Source organism: Dermacentor albipictus, chromosome 10 (genome assembly GCF_038994185.2).
Source record: "Dermacentor albipictus isolate Rhodes 1998 colony chromosome 10, USDA_Dalb.pri_finalv2, whole genome shotgun sequence".
Taxonomy (NCBI): domain Eukaryota; kingdom Metazoa; phylum Arthropoda; class Arachnida; order Ixodida; family Ixodidae; genus Dermacentor; species Dermacentor albipictus.
The window spans coordinates 21,894,199-21,917,635 of NC_091830.1; the positions used below are offsets into that span (position 1 = coordinate 21,894,199).

Genomic DNA, 23,437 nt, shown 5'->3' on the forward strand with positions numbered 1-23,437 from the left:
ATTATAGACAAGGTCACCACAGAAACATTTAGCAATCCCGTACTCGGTTATCTGAATCGTTACGTGCGCTGACAAGACCATTGAAGTTCTTTGATTCCGACAGCGATTTTGCCGTTTCAAAAGAAAAAGAAAAGAAAGGGAAATATTTATCTGGCCATTTACTCTATATTCATCGATATTTCTAAACTTGATCAAATAACTTTCCTAACATTAGGCATAGCTGTAGCTGCTTGCACGGTAAGCTTATTCTCGGCAGCACGCTTATTCAGACGGCTTGTTCAGATGGGGCGCGGAATACGTGTATACGTGTGACAGTGGAGCGAAAGAGCAGCGCAACCATCTTGACGGTGCCCTTTCGTGACGTGCTCTCGTGATGTGCTCGCTCGGCTTGTAATATAGTTTCACTAAAAAAGTTTGATTCTCGCGTTTGACGTTCCAAAACCGCTACCTGATTGCGATGCACGCCGTGGTGAGGGGACTGCGCATTAATTTCGACCGCCTGGGTTCATTTAACGTGCCCCCCAATGCACGGCACACGGCCGGTCTTGCATTTAGTGCATGGCACAGCCGCTACGACACCACGGCGGGTAACGTCAAATAGTACGCGGGCTGTTCAAATGGCGCGCTTCCTTTTATATCGGACATTCATATTAGATTAATTCTGCCGGCAATTCCAAGCCATCAGCCTGAACAAGCGATGAAATCGGACGCGCATGCAGGTCTGATAACAATGTTTGGTGCTACACTGAGAAAGAGCATGCTCAGATGTTTGACAGGTCAGTGCTTTTGTCCTAACGTTTTCTTTATTTTTCAGGCTATGCCAGGTTTCAAGCAAACAGACACGCCCTGGGCGGGCCGCGCTGGCTCCCCGCATTTACTGCCGTCTGCAACCCAACGACTTCTGCAGCCATCTTGAAGGCAGACGAATGACCTTAGCTTGACCTCGTTACCAGTGTGCGTGACGTGGCGACCATCCTCTCCACACAGTAAGACACACGTGTAACGAGGCACGCAATTCGGTGAGTTGGCCATGCACGTTTGGCAATCTCCATGTTTAGAGAAACAAGAGAAGGCTTTGTCTTTACAAATGGTTGCACGTAGGCTGTTGACAGAAGGAGACAAAAAGAAACTTGCAATGACAGCGGTATTAGAGCATGCGTCTGCTGAAGCTGCTGCAGCGTAACGGGAAAAGATCTGACCGTCACGAGCTCTCTTGCGTGAGACTTGTCAATGTAGAGTCCATTGAGTTGGCTCTCTGCAATAATCAAGTCCTCCGTCCTCTTCCCACCTCGGCAGCGAATACCTTTCATCGTGTGTCGCTGCTGACTTTTTAGATCAACAATGAAGTTTATTTTCTCTCCCCTACGTATTTCAAGATGTCGCGTTCATATGCATTAGGTTCTAATTAATATTGCCTTCCACAAGCGATTTGCAAAATTTTTTGGTTGCATGTCATGTCTTCTTTTTTTCGGGGCTTCCTCTCCTTTGAGCTATTATTGAAACTTGCGAAGATTTAGCCTTCATAAATGTTGCGTTATTTTAACGTAGCTATGGGGAGAAATATCTTTAATAAACAAAACCGTCAGTATTTTAGCGCATATCTTTCCTAGTAGGTTGACCTTACGTGTTTACATGTTTATCTATCTGATTCTATTTTATTCAACCTGACTCGATGATTCGTTGCTCTTTGTCCTGTCTTACTAAGTATTTAGAAAACATTCTGGAGTTTTTGTTGCCTTTGTTCAGTTTACTGCCACCTTGTACGTATACTTTGTGAAGAATTCTTTGAGGCTATATATTATATGTTTAAATTATATAAGAAGGAGTAGCCGGTGCCACCTGTAGGCACCAATATACCTCAGAAATCGCGTCTAGAATGTGCATTCCTGATATCACATTTCATTATCGCCTTTTTACAGACAATGTATTTCTTACCGTGTTACCAGTATCTTCTTTATTAGGTGTGTGCGTGTGTTTGTGTTTTGAAGCCCTTTCGGGAGCCGATCCCGAACGAAGGACAGTGTAAACATCTTGCACCGTTCCTGCTGGTATATGCACCCTAGAAATGTGTGCCGATCCCGAAGGTAGTGCAGTAAAAAAAAAATTAAGCATTTCGACGATTCTCCTACGATGATTCTTGGGATGAGCGACGTGGTAAAGTGTCATGCGCAATAAGTCTGTCCCATTCAAACAGCCAACTCAGTGAGAGAGAGATTGTGTTTGATCTATGTCAACGAGAAGTAAAATCCCCTTCCAGCGTATTTCTCTTTTTCTTTAAGCGACGAAAGGTATCTGTCAAAGTGACAGACGTGCGCATCAACTAGATATGCAGAGTTTGCTTGACGCTTAACTTGCTTCTGCTATAGCAAGGGTAAGAGAGCCTTGTATGAACCGTACTGCTATCTTGAATCTTTCGTTTGTGAAGGGTTTCTTCTGAGGTATTTGTTACATATTTACTGAGAGCGGCGGGAGGAGGGGGGGGGGGTACAGATCTAAAACGGGAATCAGCACACAGAGACAGAATTCACTCCAATGTGTCCTCTCAAAAAAGTGTCGCTGTATACTTGCTTTACGCCGTAGAGAAAAGAATTAACCTAACGTTACAGGGATGTCTCGGAAATCACTTAGCCATGGTAACGGATACTTCCCACTAAAATCCCAGGCATTACTTTCTATCTGAAGTGTCCCCTAGGCACTCAGCAGAAAGAAGCATGGCCTCCTTAAAAGAAAAGTGGAAGAGTCGGATGTTCGGGAGTTTGTAACTTGCAGCTTATCATACTAAAGTAAACATCTCTGTACATCCCTACGCTGGCTATTGCCATCGCGTTTCGCGAACTTTTGTCGGAGCTATGACGTCAGGAGGCACTTTAGTCATCACGCTATATCGCCGCTGTCTTGTTTGCTTCAGCGATTGACACGAGGGCATTCACTGGGGCTGACACGTCAAAAGGAAGACATTAACAAACGTGCTAGTATAGATGTGTGTTTCAGGGAGCTTCATTATTACACAAGTGTTAAGTGCGTAATTGGTGAATACGCAAGAAACAATGTGTTACTCATATGGTACTTAAATGCACGAAGTATGTCTCCTAAATTGCGAACTAGCTCCATGTACATCCGCATCGATGTCGATGTGCTGCAATTATTTGCCGGTAGTAAAGACATCTATTACGAACTTGCGCTTTTTTACTTGGAATTGTACCGGAGATTATCAGCGCCAGCACAGTAGAGTGTGAAAATGGAATGCGCTGATGAAATTGCCGATTGCGTTCGATCAGTTTCAGCTGAGACGGGTCCGTTTCTGGCGGTACTCGGTCAAATTACACGCTGAAGTCACCTAAAGAAATCCCATGCTGACATTTGGTGTAGGTTCGGGGTCCCCCTTCTTTGCCGTCCTGGAATTGTCAAATCGCATACGCTATCTGCCTCTACAATGAGTGACGATGCCAGCCCCTCGCAAGCCACTACCACCCCCACGTCTGTCGTGCGTGTTCTTGTGGGCTCTTTTTTTTTATTTGGGGTTTTACGTGCCAAAACCACTTCCTGATTATGAGGCACGCCGTAGTGGAGGACTCCGGAAATTTTGACCACCTGGGGTTCTTTAACGTGCACCTAAATCTAAGCACACGGGTGTTTTCGTATTTCGCCCCCATCGAAATGCGGCCGCCGTGGCGGGGATTCGATCCCGCGACCTCGTGCTCAGCAGCCCAACACCATAGCCACTGAGCAACCACGGCGGGTGTTGTGGGCTCTGTCAGCGCAAACCACGAGTTCATCAAGGTTTTCCTTTTTTTTAACATTGCACAGGGCTGGCGCCGATAATTTGCAGTATAGCCACTACATCAGTACAATCAGTAGTACTCGTTGAAAGCATGTTGCTAATTATTTAGTTCACTGTTTAGTGCTGTGAAACGAGCGCGCTGCAGCTCCAAATAAAGTTTTCGCGAGCGCTTACGGACACTGAACAGAAAACATTAAACACAACAACGAAAGAGAAATTGTCGGCTGTCTATTTCATTTCTTTTGACGTCTGCATGCCTTCTCTGTTTCTCACAATGTCATATACTGCCCAACTCTAGGCCCACAGCACGTCCATATGTTAGACGAGCATGTTTTACGGTACTTGCGATTTCACATGGTTCAAAACAATAGAGTATAGTCCCATGAAATCGTACCGAAACAAGTAAAAGAAACGCGCTATGAAAAAAAATGGCTTTGGCTTAGCTAAAGTTAAGGCCAGGATGCGAAGCATACTAGCCTTTATTTTAGTTGTTAAACCACTGTTTAGCCTGGTGAACTGCTGTTGCTTGGCTATATTTGGTTCGGCTAGACGAAGAAACAACTCATGCGTTACTCTGCTTCGCCTTCAAGGGTGGAACGCGACAGCGTTCCCGTCGACCCGCCAAGGGGTGTAAGACAATGGGCTACGGCGCAGCGACTACGCGCCCTGCATTGGACGCGGTGAGCGTCGAGCAACGTAGCGTTCTGCGCGGCAATGAAATGTGCGCCTGAGCAAGCGAACACCGCATTCACTAGAGGCGCTTTTGCACCGGTTTGAAGCATCGTACTCGTGGCTCAGTGGTAGCGTCCCCGTCTCACACTCCGGAGACCCTGGATCGATTCCCACCCAGCCCATCTTGCAGAAGTTGAGCCAAAGCCACCTAGAAACAGTCTCTGTAGCACGTCGGAACCTTCGCTTCTCATTCAAACGAGCAGCTCTGTCTCCAGGAGGTGCGGGTTGGAGCCCCGTTTCTCCTCTGTCGTGATGTCATGGTGTCACGTGGTCAGCCTTGAAGGCGACGGCGCGAGCGACGGCGTGAGTTGGAGTCTCGTTTCTCCTCTGTCGTGACGTCACGGTGTCACGTGGTATTGAAGGCGACACCGCCGTGCCTGAGGAGCTGGGTTGAGCTCTAGTAATATGCTTCGCATAAAAGACAGCGATAACATCAAACCTGCACTTGTTGGGATGAGATGTGAGTAGGGTAGAGCCTGTGGCATCAATTCATCAATGAGCAGCTTACAATACATGTCACTTCTTATAAGCACTTTCAACAACAGCACGCTCGTCTGAACATGCAGCCGTGCGGATTTCGAAACGCCGACACAGAGAGGGAGAAAGTGGAAGGCAGGGAGACCGACGCAGAGGGCCCGGTTTGCTACCCCACAGGTCAAGACTAAGCGCATGAGGAAATGAAAAATAAACTGAACAGACGGCGAGAACGGTGACGTCGCACAGACGGGGTATATGCCCAAGTTGCTTTGTCAGACGGCGACTGCTGACTATACAAGCTGATAATGTATTTATCCCTGGAGAAGGACGCTTCTCTCTTGAAATAGTGACAGCAAACCTTTGCACTGTTAATATGTGACCTTTCCAAATGAGCGTTGGGCTGTTTATGAAGCCTTGTATAGACGCCTCCCCCCCTGCCCATCTCTTTTCTAAATGAGATATTTTATTATTAAACCGAAGCTTGGTCTTGCCTACAGTTGCAGGTTTTGCGTGGATACTGCTTGCTCGATCGGTCAGTACTTCGGCGGGTACACTCTGGATACGTATATACAGGAAAGCTATATGTGCACCTAATGCGAGTACAATGGAACGGACTTTTGCAGTGGCTTCAAACTTAAACTAACGTTAATACTCACCTAGTACTCACCTACGGGGCAGAAACCTGGAGGCTTACGAAAAGGGTTCTACTCAAATTGAGGACGACGCAACGAGCTATGGAAAGAAGAATGATAGGTGTAACGTTAAGGGATAAGAAAAGAGCAGATTGGGTGAGGGAACAAACGCGAGTTAATGACATCTTAGTTGAAATCAAGAAAAAGAAATGGGCATGGGCAGGACATGTAATGAGGAGGGAAGATAACCGATGGTCATTAAGGGTTACGGACTGGATCCCAAGGGAAGGGAAGCGTAGCAGGGGGCGGCAGAAAGTTAGGTGGGCGGATGAGATTAAGAAGTTTGCAGGGACGATATGGCCACAATTAGTACATGACCGGGGTTGTTGGAGAAATATGGGAGAGGCCTTTGCCCTGCAGTGGGCGTAACCCGGCAGATGGTGATGAATTTTAATAAAAGTAAATTGGCCAACGATTACGCTTCTTGGCAATGCTATCTTTGAGCGCAGCTGCTGCCTCATTTCCGCAACAGGCAACCGCATACAGAACACGCAGTGCTGAACGGAGGCGGTCCTGCGTTTCGGATCGGGCCGTCCACATCGTGTTCCGCCGCTATCGAGCCGGCGCTCCGGAGAGAGAGAGAGAGAGAGAGAGAGAGAGAGAGAGAAGGAGATTCTTGTTGATGGGAAGGAAAGGTTGGGGTAAAGTGTAGCGCAGTAACTGTCTCTCCGCAGAGGACACCTCAACCGCGCTGCACAGGGGGTAGGGAATGAAAGTAGAAGGAGAGAAAATGCACCAGAAATAGCAGCACGCCGCGGAAATGCGATGGAGGCGCTCCGGAGACGCGCCATGGCGCCGTCACCACCGCGGAGAGGATGTAACCACATCGAAACGCGCCAAGCGTCTCAAGGCGTCTCGTGCCCGCGGTAAATTCATAAACGTGTTTCACGTCGCTTGTCGATGCATGCGCCCGTGGCTTAGCGGCCTCAATGTTCGAGCGTAAATCTATTACAAATTGACAACGAGGCGAGGCGCATTGCCTTCGAACGACTGTATTCGAACCTAATTCCAGTCAAAATCAGTGACATTCTAGAATGCCAACAACACGGCTTTCCGCTGTCTTCAATTGTGCGTGGCAATTGGGGTCCTCCGATAGAGCACGCACCATCTCATAATGCACAGCAGGAAATCCTGTTTTGCATCATTTTTTTATAGGTGTTAATATAAAGACTGTATGGTGAGGCAGATTGTTTTGCTGATACCGTTTGTCTGCTACTATGTTATTCATAGGAATATACTTATGGAAATAATGTGCACCAATTGGCCAGAGCAGCTCTGGAGGTTTTATAGAATGGTATTTAGCTGGCATTTGTAAACAGACTTCGATTCCAGAACCGATGGCTTACCTCCGGGCCTCGTTGCATTATCATTAGCATCACTACATGAACACAATGCGTACATAGGAAAAATTATCTATGCTTTTTGCCAAAACATATAAATGATCCTAATGAAAAATGAAAGTCCTCAAAAATATAATGCCGGTGAGAGCTTCCACCCACGGCAAGTATTTTAGTCCACTTGCTGCTGTCGAAATCATATCTCCAGCCTCAGGTTGCGATGAAATTGCCATCTACTAATTTGTGGTCATACCATCACGACAGTGCATAAAATAAATGGGCAGATGCCATGCTTGCGTGGATATTCGTGGTAAACAAAGCTGTAATCGATGGTTTGCGCAAATGGTAAAATAAATGTGATGCAGACATGCAGACAGTACACTTGTAACCGAAAATTTTGCAGAAAATGGCGTCTGCGAAGAGTTGTTTTACGCAAAGAAAATTTTAATGACGCAAGGGAATTCAATGCTTAACTGGACGTAACATGGTTGGGCAAAAGTAAAGTTATGACAGAGTTACGTAGTAGCCGGCGTGGCTTCTGTTTGACGGCGACAAAAATGCACAATAAAGGCCCCAGTACACCACAGGGATGGCTTATATTGCAAACTTCTCGTGTACCTCTCTGCTGCCGACTTTACTTCTTGCTTCTACTTACTGTGCCATTGTCCTTAATTACAAACACAAAAACAATCTTTGTCCAACGCATTCAGGAAATTCGATGATCGTCCTCTGAGTGAACAGACAGTACTAGAGCACCGTCCCCACCGATCATCGGCTCAGAAAGCAGTGAAGGCACTTTTGTGCTTTCTCAGAACGTCTGGTTTGCGAGAGCGGCTTTAACTCAAGTACTGTCCATGCACGTATCTATACCTTCTCTCTCCCTTCTCTCTCTTCCCCTTTTCCCTTCCCCAGGGTAGTGTAGCCAACCAGACCCTTGACTGGTTAACATCCCTGTCTTCCTATATTCCTCTCTCTCTCTGTCTGGTAATGGGTAGTGGGTATTGACGGCAAGGGGTTGGCAAGCTGAAATGACGACACAGTGACTACGATGGAACAGCGATAGCCTGATATCGGGGCATGAAGGCTATGGAGCGGCCAACGCTGCACGACGATGACGTCATGCCAAGGATGGCTTCATGGCGTAGGCGTCATGATTGCATGGGAAGAAAGCATGAAGACAAACGTTGAGCGAGACAATCGAATGGCAACACTTGAATGACGACGACTGCACAATTACGAAGGTGTCGACGACGACATGTCAACAAGAAATAACGACGAAGGAGTAACAAGAACGAAAGAACGACAACTGAATAGCGAAGATGGATGGGTGACGAGTGAGTGAGGATTACACAGTGAGTGAAGACGAGAAGATAGACGAAGGCCGAACGATGACGATAAAACAAAGACTAAAGTGACCAGGGCAGCGTGAGGGTGACAGGGTGACGATGCCGGAACGACGATGTAACCACGAAGGGCTCAGAACACAGGCAGAATTAAAAAGGAGGGACGATGGCTGAGTAATGGCGACAGAGTGATTAACACCAAATTATTCTTAACGACGACCCAACTATTACGATGATCTACTATTGGAGTGACGGTGACAAATTGACGACGACCGAGTCAATATGGCGGAACGCTGACAACGTAACCACGAAGGTTGGGGAGCATGGCATGAGATGCGCCGCGATTGCTTAGTGGCTTTGGTGTTGCGCTGCTAAGCACGAGGTCGCGAGATCGAATCCCGGCCAGGGCGACCGTATATCGATGGGCGCGATATGAAAAAACTCCCTGTGCTTACATTCAGGTGGACGTTAAAGAACCACAGATGGTCAAAATTATTCCGGAGTTCCCCCGTACGGCGTACGTCATAATCAGATGGTGGCTTCGGCACATGAAACCCCATTAATTAATTAAGGTCACGGCATGCCGCCGACTGCATGATTATGACAAGAACACGACATAATAACGGCTTGACGACTACGATGTGCCAAAAGAAGGGAAGTGGCGAACGAAAGACGACAAAGAAAGGACAACAATGGAATGATGACGCCAAACGAAAGAGAGAGAGAAAGGCAAAGGAAAGACAGGGAGGTTAACCAGAGATTATCCCCGGTTGGCTACCCTGTACTGGGAGAGGGGCAAAGTGATGGCTGAAGACTATCCGGTACCTTACCTGCACTATAACGCGAATGACGAAGGAGTGACGGTGAAAACGTGAAGTTGAAAGTGTGTTCGTGCTAGAGATGATGTCGATCCTTGCGTATATCTTATGCGTCCCCGTCCGCGACCTTGCGCAATATCGTATGCTAGCCTGCACTGTACCCGGGACCTCAACCGTGCCTCAAGACAGTAACCATCACGCCGCAGCGACGAAGCGAGACACAGACAATGGCGCATATCCAGCGGCAAAGGCTGTATCATCGACCATGCAGCCGCAGCTAGAACCCACAAGACATGGAACGAAACCTTGAGGCTTAATATTGTCGGTTTGGCCCGTGGGCCAAGCATTGAAAGTGATAGTGATGTTTGGCGTGCCACTGAAGTCGTCTCAGAACACGGCGTGATGCGGAGCCTGCCAGCGGCGCCTAAGACAGGCCCGAACCTCTGTGATGCCCGAGGCAAGAGCGAACGAAAACCGCAGGATTTGGTCAGCGTCCAAAGAAAGGATTGCATGAATTCCCACCCTCTGTTCTTGAAGTACTGTGTAATGAAAATAGACGAGCTATATCCGCATTGCCTGTGTTCACGTTAAAAGCTTGAAGTGAAAAATAACAGCTATTCCCTACTGCGGCTGGCATCGCTTTCTAAAAGGACCACACCTTATGAGAATCGAAACACAGAGCCATGAATAATCAAAACGTGCACAACCGGATACGGACAACAAATGGTAAACAAAACCCTACCGCATTTGCAAAATTTCTGCCATAATAACGGTTTCACTCGTGAAACAGCATCGAACCAGAAACTGAAATTGTTCTTCTGTGACAAAGCTCCTTTCCCATGACAGAATTTCATGTGGTTTTTTTCATCTCTGCGCATGTACGATATACGCATTGCAATGTACCAATGTACTGTTTCATACTACACCAATGTGTGCCGTTTTATTTTTCGTTTTTTCCTTCATTATGTAGCGCTTTTTACTTGCAGTTATTCATTTTGTACGTTTTCTATAACATTGTTCTATCACGCAGTTAACAAACATTTTATTTCTACAGTAACTTATTTTCAATGTAATCGACAAGTTATTGCTGCATTAGTATTTATTATTTGTTCGTGGTTTTTATGTTGCCATGCGAAAAAGTGTTTGTTTCTTCTATGTTGTACTCTGGGGAGCTGGCAACTAGTCAAGCTGACTTGTCAGCTTTTTTTTTCCCGCACTCCCTCACTTCATGAATTAAATAAAGATTATTATTATTATTATATTAAATTATATTATTAGCTCGAGGTGCACGTGCGATGCTGCACGCGCGCAACTACTCAGCATGAATGCGTGCCAGAGGTCGATTGAGTGGAACTCGACGACGCCTCCACTTGGCTCCGCACGGTTTTGATAGTGGACGCACTTCGTGTCCGCGGAGGTTTTATGACTCTCTGCGCGCGTGCCGACAATAGGAGGATAATACCAGGGTCCTTCTGTACTTTGAGGGATCCCTGATATTAGGAATACTCCAATGGCGACGGCACAACAGCGCCCAGAGCGTCCGTGTAAGTGCTATCGCAGTGAATGTCCGAAGAACTGTTTCTTGGCTCCAGCGCCTGGAGTTGTTGGCGCAGTATATGAGACAACGTGTATATAGGTCATTACACTGTAGTGTCGTCATTGCCGTCTACATCACCTTTTCCCTGACTTTACCTTGCTGATGAGTAGAAGGCACGCTCTACGGCGTACCTCTGATTACTTCTATTCACTAAATTTTCCTCCGCCCCTCTCTTCATCCTTTTCGCGATAGAAGACGTCGATAGGTTGTTTCCAGCTCCACTTGGATTTTTTTTTCTGTACTGTTTCCTCTCTTCTGCCATATATATGCAAACACGCAATATGATTTCTTCACTTCAGTAATAAAATTCAGAACAGAAAGTGTTTGATTGGTCTCTTTTCTCAGGTATTCGGTCAACAGGTTACAAAGAGTGTAGGCGTAGGTTGGAATACACAAGAGTGGGCGTCATCAATAAATCGAGGCATCGAAAGGGTGTGTCATTCGGCGAGGCACAGTCAGGGTCCCGTTTTGAGCAACGCTAGCTGCTTTTGATTCAGTATAAGGACAATCGATACGTCTTGGCTGCGGCTTTTGACGCCTCTTCGTGGCTTCTCGCATGGCATGACGGATGACGAGAGAGCAGCGTTAGGTGTATCGTAGTTGGGAAATTGCGTTCCCTTTATTTAGAATCGATCGGTAATTTTTTTCTTACCTGTCCTGCTAATGCGTGAATGTTATACGTCGTGCGGTGACTACATTGCGAAGTACCGCTACTCGAACAAAGTTTTGCTTCCATGCTTGCAGCTAGCATGTCTTGCAAAGAGTAATGTCCGTGGCCATTTTATTTTTGGAAGGTTGACGATAGCCAAAAGGGCATCACTAGAGCTATTGCATACGTCTGCAGAGCCGACAGCTAGAGCGCTGAAATCGCGAAAAACATTTACGTTTCATCCCGACCACCCCGTTCAGCCCGAAGTATATGAATTAGCTATGTTGCAGTAGCACTGCAGTGTGAGCACGGAACCTTTAGAATCGACGATTGATGAGGTGGCTGTGACTAAACTTATTCTGCGCTTGGATCGCGTGCGCAAACACCTGTTATTTTATGTTACGTTATTCACTTCATTTTTTTTCGTAATGGGTCTAATCGTACCTCCGGAAATAGCTCCCAGATGTGTCGTAGACGTATATTAGACGCTTTGCTTGCAGCATCCTTTTGTGGAGAAGCTCACATAAGGCATCGATGCGTTGCTGTGAGAACACGGGAAGCATACAATTTTGCAAAAACACGAAGAATCACATATTGCGACGGGCCTCCAAGACGTTGTTCACTTTTGCGAAATTTCCAACGATGTTAGAGCTAAGCGCCGCGTAACACGTCATCATTCACTTGAAATTTGGCCTGAACTTAAGCCTCTGGTCTATTGCACCGTACATCACTGTCTTACATGCCGAGTCCAGATAGATGAGCGGTACGTTAGAGTCTGCCTAGTTAGCATAGGTTTTGTCTTTCGGAACACCTGGTCAGTTCCCATTGTCAGAGGCCTAATGGTAAACGCCGCCGCCGCGTAAAAATGGTTCAACCTAGCCATTACACAAATTATCAACCGAAAACTCGTATAGGCCCTATAGACCTTTTACAGGCTACTCCACCTTTGGTTATATCCTCTTCACACCGATAGACAATCTGCATCATACAGTTTATCAAACATTTTGAGGTCATACTTTTGTAGACAATCCAGCGACTGATATTTTTAATTAACCAGTTGAAGGCTTACACCTTTCTAGAAAGAGCCATTCCTCTCGCATCGTCATGAAGCATATTAACATTATTGAAAGGCGGCGCCAGCCTTACTACACTCGTTGGAATCCAAGGGCCTCTGTGAACAAAGTTAAGCCTTCTTCCTTATGTTTCTTTCTTTCTTCACTCTTCCCTCAGCCTTCCAGCCAGTATACGAGCGAGCCATTGAAATATTATATACAAGATGTAAAGCGATTACTGCTTTATGCGATACCTGAGTTCGAAGTCGCGGATTTGACCCCACCAACAGCGGCCGCATTTTAATGGGAACAGAATGCAAAAAAAAAGAAGAACGCTTGTATCAGCTATACTCAATTTAGGTACACTTTAAAGGTACAAAGATAAATGACAATAACTAGGAGTGCGGTGTACTACGGCTTGCCTAATAGTAGGGTTGAGGATTTCGCACGTGAAACCTCAGAGTTATTTCGTTTCTGAGCGCGCAGTTCGGTGATTTCGACACTGGTTTGTACAAAATGTCACTTCTTCCTTTTCTTGATTTCAATCTTTCTTCAACTTAATTTTTTTATCCTTTCTTTCATTCTTGTTTTACTTATTCCTTCTATTTTTCGTTCATTTTTCTGAAAGGAATCGTTGCAACGAGTGTAAGTTAAGATGCTAAAATATTACGAAGCCAACAGACAGAGAAAAACAAAAGAAGCTGAAGAATTCTAGCCTCTTAACCCCTAGCAACTATCTCGGCGGGCTTGACAGCACAATACGCATTGAGGCGTCACCATGGCAACAATCGTACTGAGCACCAGTTTTTAATGGGCTATTAGTCCGGCATTTGTTCCGCTTGGCTCTGTGTTTCTTAACTGACTTTCGCTTTCTTTGATTTCCTGTCATTTTACTTCAGCCTTAATTTCCTCACTCCCCAACGGAGGGGGCGCAAACCGGATCTTCCCCTCTGGTTAACCTCCCTGCCTTTCCCCTTTTTTCTGTCTCTCTGTTTCTCTCTACTAACTTGCGGTGGCTGCATTACTTCATCGTTTCGCTCGGGCAACCAGAAAATGTGGATAGCATTAAGAGTAGTCAGGGTAATCTAAAATTATTCTTAATATTTTCTTTGTTATTTAATTTAGCATTCCTTTATCTCCATGGTATTAATTATTCACTACAGAAATTAACATCTCCTTAGCGCTTAACTTGTCACCACGCCGCCGCGCGATGATCATTGATTAATTTTCTAGCCTGATTGGTACAATTCCAGACTTTTCCTAACTTACAGTCAACGATCACAATTTTATTCTTTGGTGTTAGCAGCGGTGCGCCGTTAATACGATAGCAGGTGTTGGCTGTGGACGGCGATCATTAAAAGCCTATGTCGCAACATATTTCTGCCCCTCCCCATACCCGCCGTGGTTGCTCAGTGGCTATGGTGTTGGGCTGCTGAGCACGAGGTCGCGGGATCGAATCCCGGCCACGGCGGCCGCATTTCGATGGCGGCGAAGTGCGAAAAGACCCGTGTACTTAGATTTAGGTGCACGTTAAAGTACCCCAGGTGGTCGAAATTTCCGGAGTCATCCACTACGGCGTGCCTCATAATCAGAAAGTGGTTTTGGCACGTAAAACTCCATAATGTTTTAATGTTTTTGCCCCTCCCCCCTATTTCATTGTTCGTGTGCCTGTGTGTATACGTGCGCGGAGTGGTGGTGAAGAGGGAGGAGTACTTTATGCAGCTTTTTATTCACTTTCTATGTTTTCTTTCGTTAATGACTCGAAGTTCTATCGTTGATGGTTTGCGGACTTGTATTCAATGGAGAAATAAAAGATCATAAAGAGCTCGCAATCTATTCCTTTTCTTTTGTGGATTCAACTGATGGTCGATGGTGGTTGTCTAGAACTTCTTTAGCGCCAGGATGCTCTCATATCGCGGTATCACCCACGATCGTGGCATCATTGGTCATGGCATATCTACAATTCATGATATCGTCTTTTGACTATATAAAAATATATTGCCTAAGGTGTTGCCGGCGGCAGATAGTTGCTAGTATTTCAGTGTACATCAAAACATATCTAAAACATATCTAAACATATCTATCTTGTCTCCTAAAAGGCGTCAAGTACCAGTTTCTGGTTGTTAAATTCACTAAACCTTTATTCTTTTTCGTTTTTTTTCCTTCTTTATATAGCGCTCGCCGTATCTTGAAAATGGTTTGCAGATGACTCTCACCTTTTGTGCACGCTCTGTTCTCGCCGCTCATGCCCTTAAGAGGAAGCTTTAGATTGGGTGCTCTTGTATAAATACATATAAAAGGAGAATTCGTTTTTCTCGGCAACCACTGCACCATATCTGACGAAGTTTTTTGCATTTAAAAGTAAAGCTTAAATTCTAGTCACTGTTTGTTTCGAATTTCTCGTTTAGATAGTAAATTTTTTATTCAAAATTGGCAAAAGTCGTAAATTTTCAGAAAACGAAGCTATCAAGTTTACAACCCTATAACCGATCTATGAAAACTGATATCACAATTCTGTGAATTCTATCTAATAGTACATCTAAAGCGAACAAAATTGATATGTTCCACATGAATTTCAAAAATTTTAGTATTGTGGATATACAGTTTTTTCAGAACCCTTGTACACAACGTAACGAATTCATGTAAGATATAAATTCACACAACAAATTTGTCCGCTTTGAATGTTCTAATAGATGCCGTTTACAGAACCGCGATATCTGTTCTTGATGCAGAGCTATTAATTTTTCAACTTCGTGCTTATATCTTTTACGAACTTTTGAATTTTTGAAAATAGTTTTAACAAAATTGAAGCCTCTATCGAAATTACGCTTCCAACAGTCACCATAGCTTTCGCTCTCAAACGCAATAAATTTCTCTAAAATCGGTCAGGGGGTTATCTCAGAAAAGCGTTTCCGCGTTTTACATCTACTTGAATAGGCCACGTCGGAGTTGAGCACGAGTGACATTGAGCAATCATGTTGATGAAACATTAAGGGCTGACTGAGGCATTCTTGAAAAGGTGACGCTATAGACGCTTCAAGGAAATCGATAAAAAGGTTGTCGCGAAGCCAGGAGAGAAATGACCCCCTCCCACTGAATGGCAAGTGTACAAAAAAAACGGCTTTATTCTGCCAATAGGGCAAGTAAACTGGGGGTCACTATCAAATCTGCAATACCACAGACTTTCAGGTTTTACTGAATGTTTTTGTGTTCCTAAAGCCACGTGACCCATCTAAATGTTTCGCGATCGTTGAGACGCAGTCGCTGGGGGTACGGAGTCGTTTGGGTTATCGTTTCAGGTCGTTTTCAACGAAATGTTTCAGGGCAGAGAAACAAAGACTAACAAAGCAAGCGGACAGAAGGTGTCAAGTAGTGTTAACGAGTAAAGGCGCCCAGTTTGCTACCCTATACCTCAAGAAAATATGGCAATAAGATAGAAAGATGGAGAGAAACGGGCTCAAAGAAAATCTTCAAAGTCCTAAAAACAGGAATCCGGCCGTTCGCCTTCACAGACATTGCACGAAGGCTGCGCAGTTCAAATACATTCGAAAGGTCACCACTTGCGCTATCAAGCACAGGTTTACGAGTCTACGTATTCCCCGATGGTCCATTTCTAAATGCCCAATGGTGGAGAAAGCGATGAAAATTTTTTGCTTATTGCGTCACAGTATGGATGCACTATTTTTCAGCGTATATTTTTTCCCCGCACCTCATCTCTGGTTTGTGAGCAAAAACAGAGTCTACAAGAAGCCGGTAACCTAGGCGCATTACCCCGTTAGGGGAAACACTCCGAGTCCGCAGACGTTCTCAAGTCTTGCGCGAAAGGCTCCTTGCGAACGATAGCCCTTAACGAAGGAGAGCGCAACGTTCAGCCGTTATAAACCACTCGCAGTTTCAGTACAGAAGTACGGGTAAGATTCAGGGTGATGGAGCGTAGGTGTGGTCCACAAGCAACTCCTCAATATAGGAACTACCAATGAGCATCATAGCGTGGCCTCAGAGATCGCACCGTCCCGCCTTTGGCCGCTATGATCTCAAATGGTCGATGACAAAGTTTGAAGGGCAAGGCCCGTTCTTGAACGTGGAGCTTAGACAGCTTCTGCACCCATCTCCACACATGCACGCACGTAATAACACACATTACACCTACATATCGTTTCTTATTATTTCGCGATTGTTATCTTAATAATAATAATAATAATAATAATAATAATAATAATAATAATAATAATAATAATAATAATAATAATAATAATAATAATAATAATAACTGTATAATTAATTAATTTCGTATACGTTGCAGACGCTGGCTGGCGGATCACGTCAAGCGGGTATACCTAGAAGTATGGGCGAAAAAGAGCGTAAACTGTTTATACATGAAACGAAAAAAAAAGCGAAAATATCTCCTACGCCCGACTGTAGCACGAAGCTACAAAGAAAGCCCGTACGAGCTTCTCAGAAACTAAGCTTCACAGTGGAGAAAAAATACGTCCTGTTCCCGGATTCTAACCAGCAACAAATGCGTTCTCGGAGCTGTCGCTCTACCACCTGGGCTAACCAGAAGAAAACTATTCAAATTAGACACATACGCAAAGTAATAATAATAATAATAATAACTGATTTGAAACATCACTAAAAGAATACACATCACTTTATCGGAGCGCTTAGTCAAGCGATGCTAAGTATAGTGAGATAGTTGTTCGCGGAATGTATCACGGATGGGCTCGTGAGCAATCACGTCGGAAAGATCATTACTTATCTGCTCTACCCCGAAATAATTTATACGAGGCATTACATGATGAATGCTATTCATCATATTCGATAATATCCTGTCATGACTAACTTACGAAGACGTAGCCATCCGTATAATTACGCTATTATGTATGAAAAAGCGCAGAAAAGAAAACTTGGTATGGGACAGTTCTTTGCTCAACCGTTTTGCACACATCAAGGCTGGAGGCAGCACCATCCCATTTAGTGACGCAACGTCGCTTCATTCAACTATACGCATTGTTCTTTGGCGTGTTCTTTCCTGAAGAAAGGACACACACACACACGCACGCGCACGCGCGCACACACACACACACACACACACACACGCACGCACACACACACGCACGCACACACACACACACACACACACACACACACACACGCACACACGCACGCACGCACGCACGCACGCGCACGCGCACACACACACACACACACACACACACACGCACACACGCACGCACGCGCACGCACGCGCACGCAAAACTAAACCAATATGCTGTGCGAAGGACTGCTATGGAAGTTATTCGTTTTAGACAGTTGCAACAGACCATCAGAACTGCTGGCGGTGCAAAGCAAACTTTGCGCAAGGCGAGAAAACGTAATGCTGCTTAAACACGTGTGGCATTGCGTCACAACTTTGGACCGGCACTCGTACACTTCGTGCTTGCGAAATAGCAAGCTCTATACATTAAGGCTATCACGAACTGAGCAGACGATGGGAATGCAAGGCTGAAGCAGACGACTTCCTATGGGTGGGAAAATAAATGAGCAATTTGATATGCAAGTCTTAGACTCTACAGCATCCACCTAATCAGCAAAGCAGATGTGCCTGTTCCTTCAAACACCGAAAGTAACTACGCGTGCCGTGTTTCCTTGCCCAAATTCAGTGACTCTTCTCTTTTCCGCCCTTTTTTTTCGTTGTTCTTCAGCGGCAGTGCCCTAAAACAATTCCGATTACAGCACAATGAGAGTTTGCGCATTGAAGGCGCAGTTAATGACTCCCACGTTCGATTAAAGGTATACGGCTCGACTTACGTAAACGGTTTGAATACCCCACATTGTGGGTGCTTCGAAAAAGCCAGGTATGCAAAGCGTGACACGTAAATCGAAGGCCTTGCGTTGTCGTTAGTCTTTAAAAGGAGCCCTAAAGGAATTCCTTTTCAGGTGACCAGCGTGGGCGTTTGAGAACGAATAAGGGATCTCGCAACCGACTGACCCGTCTAAAAGCACTGCAGGCACCCTTACCCTCCTCTGTCCCACTCAAAGAAAGAAGAAAGAAGAAATCAGTTCAAACGGATGAAGTGTTCGTTCAGAACGTTACTTTCGCGATAGGAGGTTCATTACTTGATGAAAGCGGTCAGCGCTAGTGCAGGTAGTCTGACGTTCCGCGGCAGTGCTTGACGTTGCAGGTTCGGTCGGGCCCGCCTTCATTTGGATGGGGACGACATGCGAAACCATCGAGAGCTTGGACACATGTGAAAGTTGAAGAACAGCAAGTGGTCGAAGTTAATCCGGAATCCCCCGCTACGGCGTATACCTCAGTGCCAGATCGCGATTGTGGCAGGTAAATTTATGGAAGTTCATTTACCAGATGAATAAAAATTCAAAAGCCAAGCTTCCATTTGTTGGATCATGGAACGTAGCCCGCGATCGCCGGCACGTCAGTGTGACGTCACATATATCGGACTACCTTTTCATTTTTTGTTTGCTTAGCTTATTGTTCCTCACTGAAGCTTCTTACAGCTCCCTAAGCGAGGTCCCTTTAATTTGGTCGCGAAGCTTGGAACAAAAAGCGTGCCCAAACCTATTGCCGTAGACATCAGTTAGCGGAGCACGATAAAAGCTTGACTAGGTGAGGTGCGGACAAACACTGAAACTAGAAAAGCTATGCGAAAAAAAGCGTTCGAGAATTAATCAGAATGCTGTCGCAGGAGTAAATATTCCGTTTCAAATATTTTTACATATAAATGTATTTTTTTTATATCGCGCAATTCATTAGTTCGTTCTGGGTGACCCCTACTAACCACTGAGTATGGGGCAAGACTTGGAAAGAGTGTGCAAACAAGCTCGAACGCGGCGGTTTCATCCGAGATATTTTTTTTTTAAATTTCCTTGCATGTTTGTTCAAAGTGTGGCGTGCGCTTCAAATTTTGCGTGAGCTAGCGCGAGAAATTCTGAGGCAAAAGCTGTGTGGGCAGGTCTTTTGTTCTCGTGCGAAGTTCAGGTTGCGGCATCCGACGCCTTGTGTCTCGTCGTGACGATAATTGCGGAAAGCTTCGCCAAGAAACGTCGGGCTATGTTCGTTCACTCTCCGCAATACAGGCTGAATGTTTTTTAAGTGATAATGTGGGGCAATATTGTCTTGTCTGACAACTGTTGGACACGAATACGTAGTGTCGCGCAGAATTGCGAATGCTTCTGTCAAAACGTTTCGCATATGTTGATATACATTACGACTGTGGGCTAGCCATAGCACTTTTCATCCATTGAAACATCGGTTCGGTCAGATGTATTGGTTGCATTATTCTAGACAAATGAAAGTGAAGCTGCTTTGAAACCTCTGTGGCTCTGTCATCTATTTCTATCCTATTCGCTTACCTTCCTAAGGAACCTAAAAGAGCAACTGCCTTCAATAGCAGCCTAAATATGTTCACATCAAGAGATACGCCACTCCTATAGTTTAACTACAGGCTGGCGCTTCAGATGAGGCAAGTCGCAAGCGCGCCTCAGCCTAAAAAGAAAAATAGCTGCTGGCGTAGCCGTTGAAATGCCGGAGACTGAAGGAATTCAAACATTCGCGTCAAGCACCAGATCTAGACGTCACTGCCACTTCCGGTTGTGTCGTCAATTTTATATTTTATCATTTTTGCTAGCTGTAGTTGCGCCCCCCCCCTTGATACGTAGATGGTGACGGTTGCAACGAGTCGCAATTTCCTTGACATGCAGGCTTCTATGGAAGCCTCGCTACCAGTTTACATATACCTTGCCCTAAGTGAAATCTTTGGCTTGCTTAGAATACAGCGTAGTCTATCTTTGCCGATAAAAGAAAGTGGCTGTAGGTCCAAGCAGGTGCCGCCAAATTTCATGACGTCATGGATACCTGTTGACTGGTCGTTCTACAGCACTGTCGCGGTGCGGTTCACAATCGTCGGGTCGAAATCGACTACACGGAACACATTCCCCCGGATCCTTCACAGCGCCGTGCTCCAGGTCTGAGCGCTTCGAGGCGCTGCCACCATCAACCTGGAAGCGCGGGCGAGGTCCGACAGAAACTCGATCACGTGACTACTGCAATTGCTCTAGGAAGGAACTATCCCGTTCGGCTGGGGCCGCCTTTCCCTGGCTCTGCTGAACTCGACAAGGCTCCGCGTCGCTGCAAACGGAGTTGGAGTGAGGTGGTGGTGAGCCGAGTGGTGACACCATTACATGAGGTGTCACCACTCGGCTTTCGTTGTCGCGTCTTTTTTGGCTTATCGAGGCACCTTCGAACGCCAGAGTGTTCTTTTTTGGTATTTTACATGGGTGACTTTCTAATACCACTAAACCTATTTTTTCTACTTTGTAACCAGCAAACGGATTAGATGTCTTCTGGTCGATTGAGTGAAGACGGCTCGTCTTCGACTGCTTCGACAAAGACTGGTGGGCAACGGGGAGGCACTTGTGAAAGCGTCACTTCGTCGCCAGTCCGTCAAGTAAAACTGCAAAAGGAAATAGGTTTGAGTATTTTAGTTAATCATCGCGATACAAGTAGCATAGCGCAGTAAGCACGAGGGACTAGTCGAGACAGGGCAAGCGCTATTAAATAAATGTTAGCGGTATGTCAACGTTCGCGTTGTTACATGTGCTTTGTTCATTTTATTCTTTTCGATAAAGGTTTATTTTCTTTCCTCTGTTATCTTTTATACGGCAACAAAGCGCGTGGATGCTTGCTTCGCTACCTACGCTCGTTCGTCAAGCCAATTCGTACCTCGAGAAACACACGACGTGTGCTTCGACACCGTGGGGGAGTTCCCGTAAGTGCATTTGAGCTTTGGCGCTCTTGCAAATCCTTGCACGCGAAGAACCGTGTCTCAATTTAAAACCACTTAGAGGAGACGAGGTCATCGTCCTTGGGGTCACTTCTAGGTGCATTATTCTCGCAAAACTTTTTAAGCGGGCGTGTTTGGCGTGTTTGTGTGCTCTTATGTATGTTGTTTGTATGGTTGTCTTCGAGTCAGTTTGTTTTGTGTTTTTGTCGTTTTCGTGCATGGTTGTTATTCCGTAAGTATTTTGTCTGTGTTTGTGGGTGAGTGCTTGTACGTTTGTAAACTGGCGTGTTTGAGCATGTTTTCCTGAGTGTGCTTATCTGTTTGTGTGTGTGCTAGTGTGCGCGCTCTTCTGCTTGTGGGAAAGAGAGAGAGAGAACAAAATCAAGATCGGCCCACGCAGCCTCTGGCTTATGGCTGCCTTAGCAATGCAGGTTTTTGTATCACGTGACAGAGTTTTACATCGAGCGGAAGATCATTCTGATGAGACGTTTCCAAATGCAACAAATTTAGCCCTTCGGTTTCCGCGCGCGTACAGGTTGCCGAAGCAGAAAGAACAGCACAGTAAGTGCACTGGTAATAACTTGGGCGTCTGTGTGCCTTCCTCTTGTATTATAATCCGCATATATAGCGCCCATTGTGTTGCCTTTCATTTTCTCGGATGCCTTATTCTAGAGCCTGAGGGGGCTGTCATTAAGAAGGAAAAAGCTTAAAACATTGTGGTCGTTCTGCTGTCGACAAGACCACGCCTTAGTTCTTGAGGTCTCCAGATGTGTGCACATGATGCACTTTAGCGATGGTTGTGAAAAAACAATGCAGTAATCACAGCTTTATATGATTTACAGTATCACATGCCCAGTTAATCAAGTTGGCGTCAAAAAGATTCACTCAAGGGCAGGACAAACCTAGCTGCATGTGCCCAGTGATCAATGTTGGCGTCAGGTTCATTCAAGAGCGGTAAAAACTAAACATGTCGCATCAGCGTCGATATTTATCGTGGGATGAGTTTTCCCGGATTTTTTTATCTTGAGCAGCGAATCAACAGAAACAACAGTTGATGTCATAAGACTTATAGCCCGATTTTTTCTGGAATTCTGGCCATTTTTTTCTTTCAGTTTATTACGTCTATATCTAAATCAGTATAGGAATGACGGTCACAGATCTTCCCAAGCTAGATTAACTGGAGAATACTCAACAGTTTCATTGCACTCTTCATGAATTATCCCAATCATCGTCCCTGTTGCCATGGAATTGCGTGTAAAGTCCCACTGTTATAAGGTCTTACTACATATAATTTGACATGAGTGCGAGGGCAAGCACGTCAGAGTAAGCGAAGAAGAGTGGCGGCTTCATGCGCACCCAGTGTTTAAGTTCACGAGATCAAGAACATGCAAGGTTGGGGTTCGAGAGGATGAGTGTGTGGTATCATGAAGGAGCGCACGCTAGGGAGGATTGGGGGGGGGGGGGTGCAGGTGAGTGCACATCACGCCGTTAGCCTGGCCGCGGCTAAGCGCACGCCGCCCGCGTCCTAGATTGGCGATAAATTCTTGCGGATGGAGAGATTGGGTGAGTCGAGATACCTTGTGGCTGCATGTGAATAGTCTTCTCGTGCACTGAGTGGTACAGGTTTAGTAACCAAAATTTTCGCAAACCCGTTGAAAGAAGTGGCAGCAGATGTGATCCACTTGTTTTTGTGTTGTTGAGCCCGCTAGCGTTGTGAGTTCGAGTGTTCGCGGTCATCGATTGAAATATCTTGATATTTGCTTCTGCGCGTGTAACACAATTTATTTATTTATTATGCATACTTTCAAGGCCCTAAGGCACTGCAGAGAGAAGCGGTACATAAAAAGCGATGTAATAGGCAGGGAATGGTGTGCAGACAGCTATAAGCGATAGCGTGGTAGACTGCTGATTTGATTGAATCTGTGGTCTGAATGATGGAAGAAGGGAAGTGGTTTCAGCCGAAACTTGTGTGGGGCAAAAAAAGAATTATGATACTTGTTCGTTCGGCAGGATGGGATGGTATTTTTATATCTGTGGTCAGCATGGGATGAAACGTAGAAAGGTTGGGTGATAAGTTGATTCTTGAGCACGTGGTTAGAGTGATAAACCTTGTGGAATTATTTAAAAGATGAACCAACCAGCCCCATTGAACACC

General features: G+C 45.4%; 1 protein-coding gene across 7 annotated transcripts in view; it reads left to right on the forward strand.

Moving 5' to 3' along the window:
* The first annotated feature begins 814 nt into the window (after nucleotides 1–814).
* Nucleotides 815–23,437, forward strand: part of LOC135919679 (galanin receptor type 1-like) — a 214,602-nt gene continuing 191,979 nt past the window's right edge. For 5 of the 7 annotated variants that reach the window (XM_065453525.1, XM_065453523.1, XM_065453529.1 and 2 more), the window contains exon 1: nucleotides 20,241–20,649. The gene's annotated coding sequence lies outside the window, so the exon portion shown is untranslated. Of the gene's footprint in view, nucleotides 1,020–20,240; nucleotides 20,650–23,437 lie in introns of those variants that run through there. The other 2 variants (XM_065453526.2, XM_065453528.2) reach the window with 1 other exon arrangement.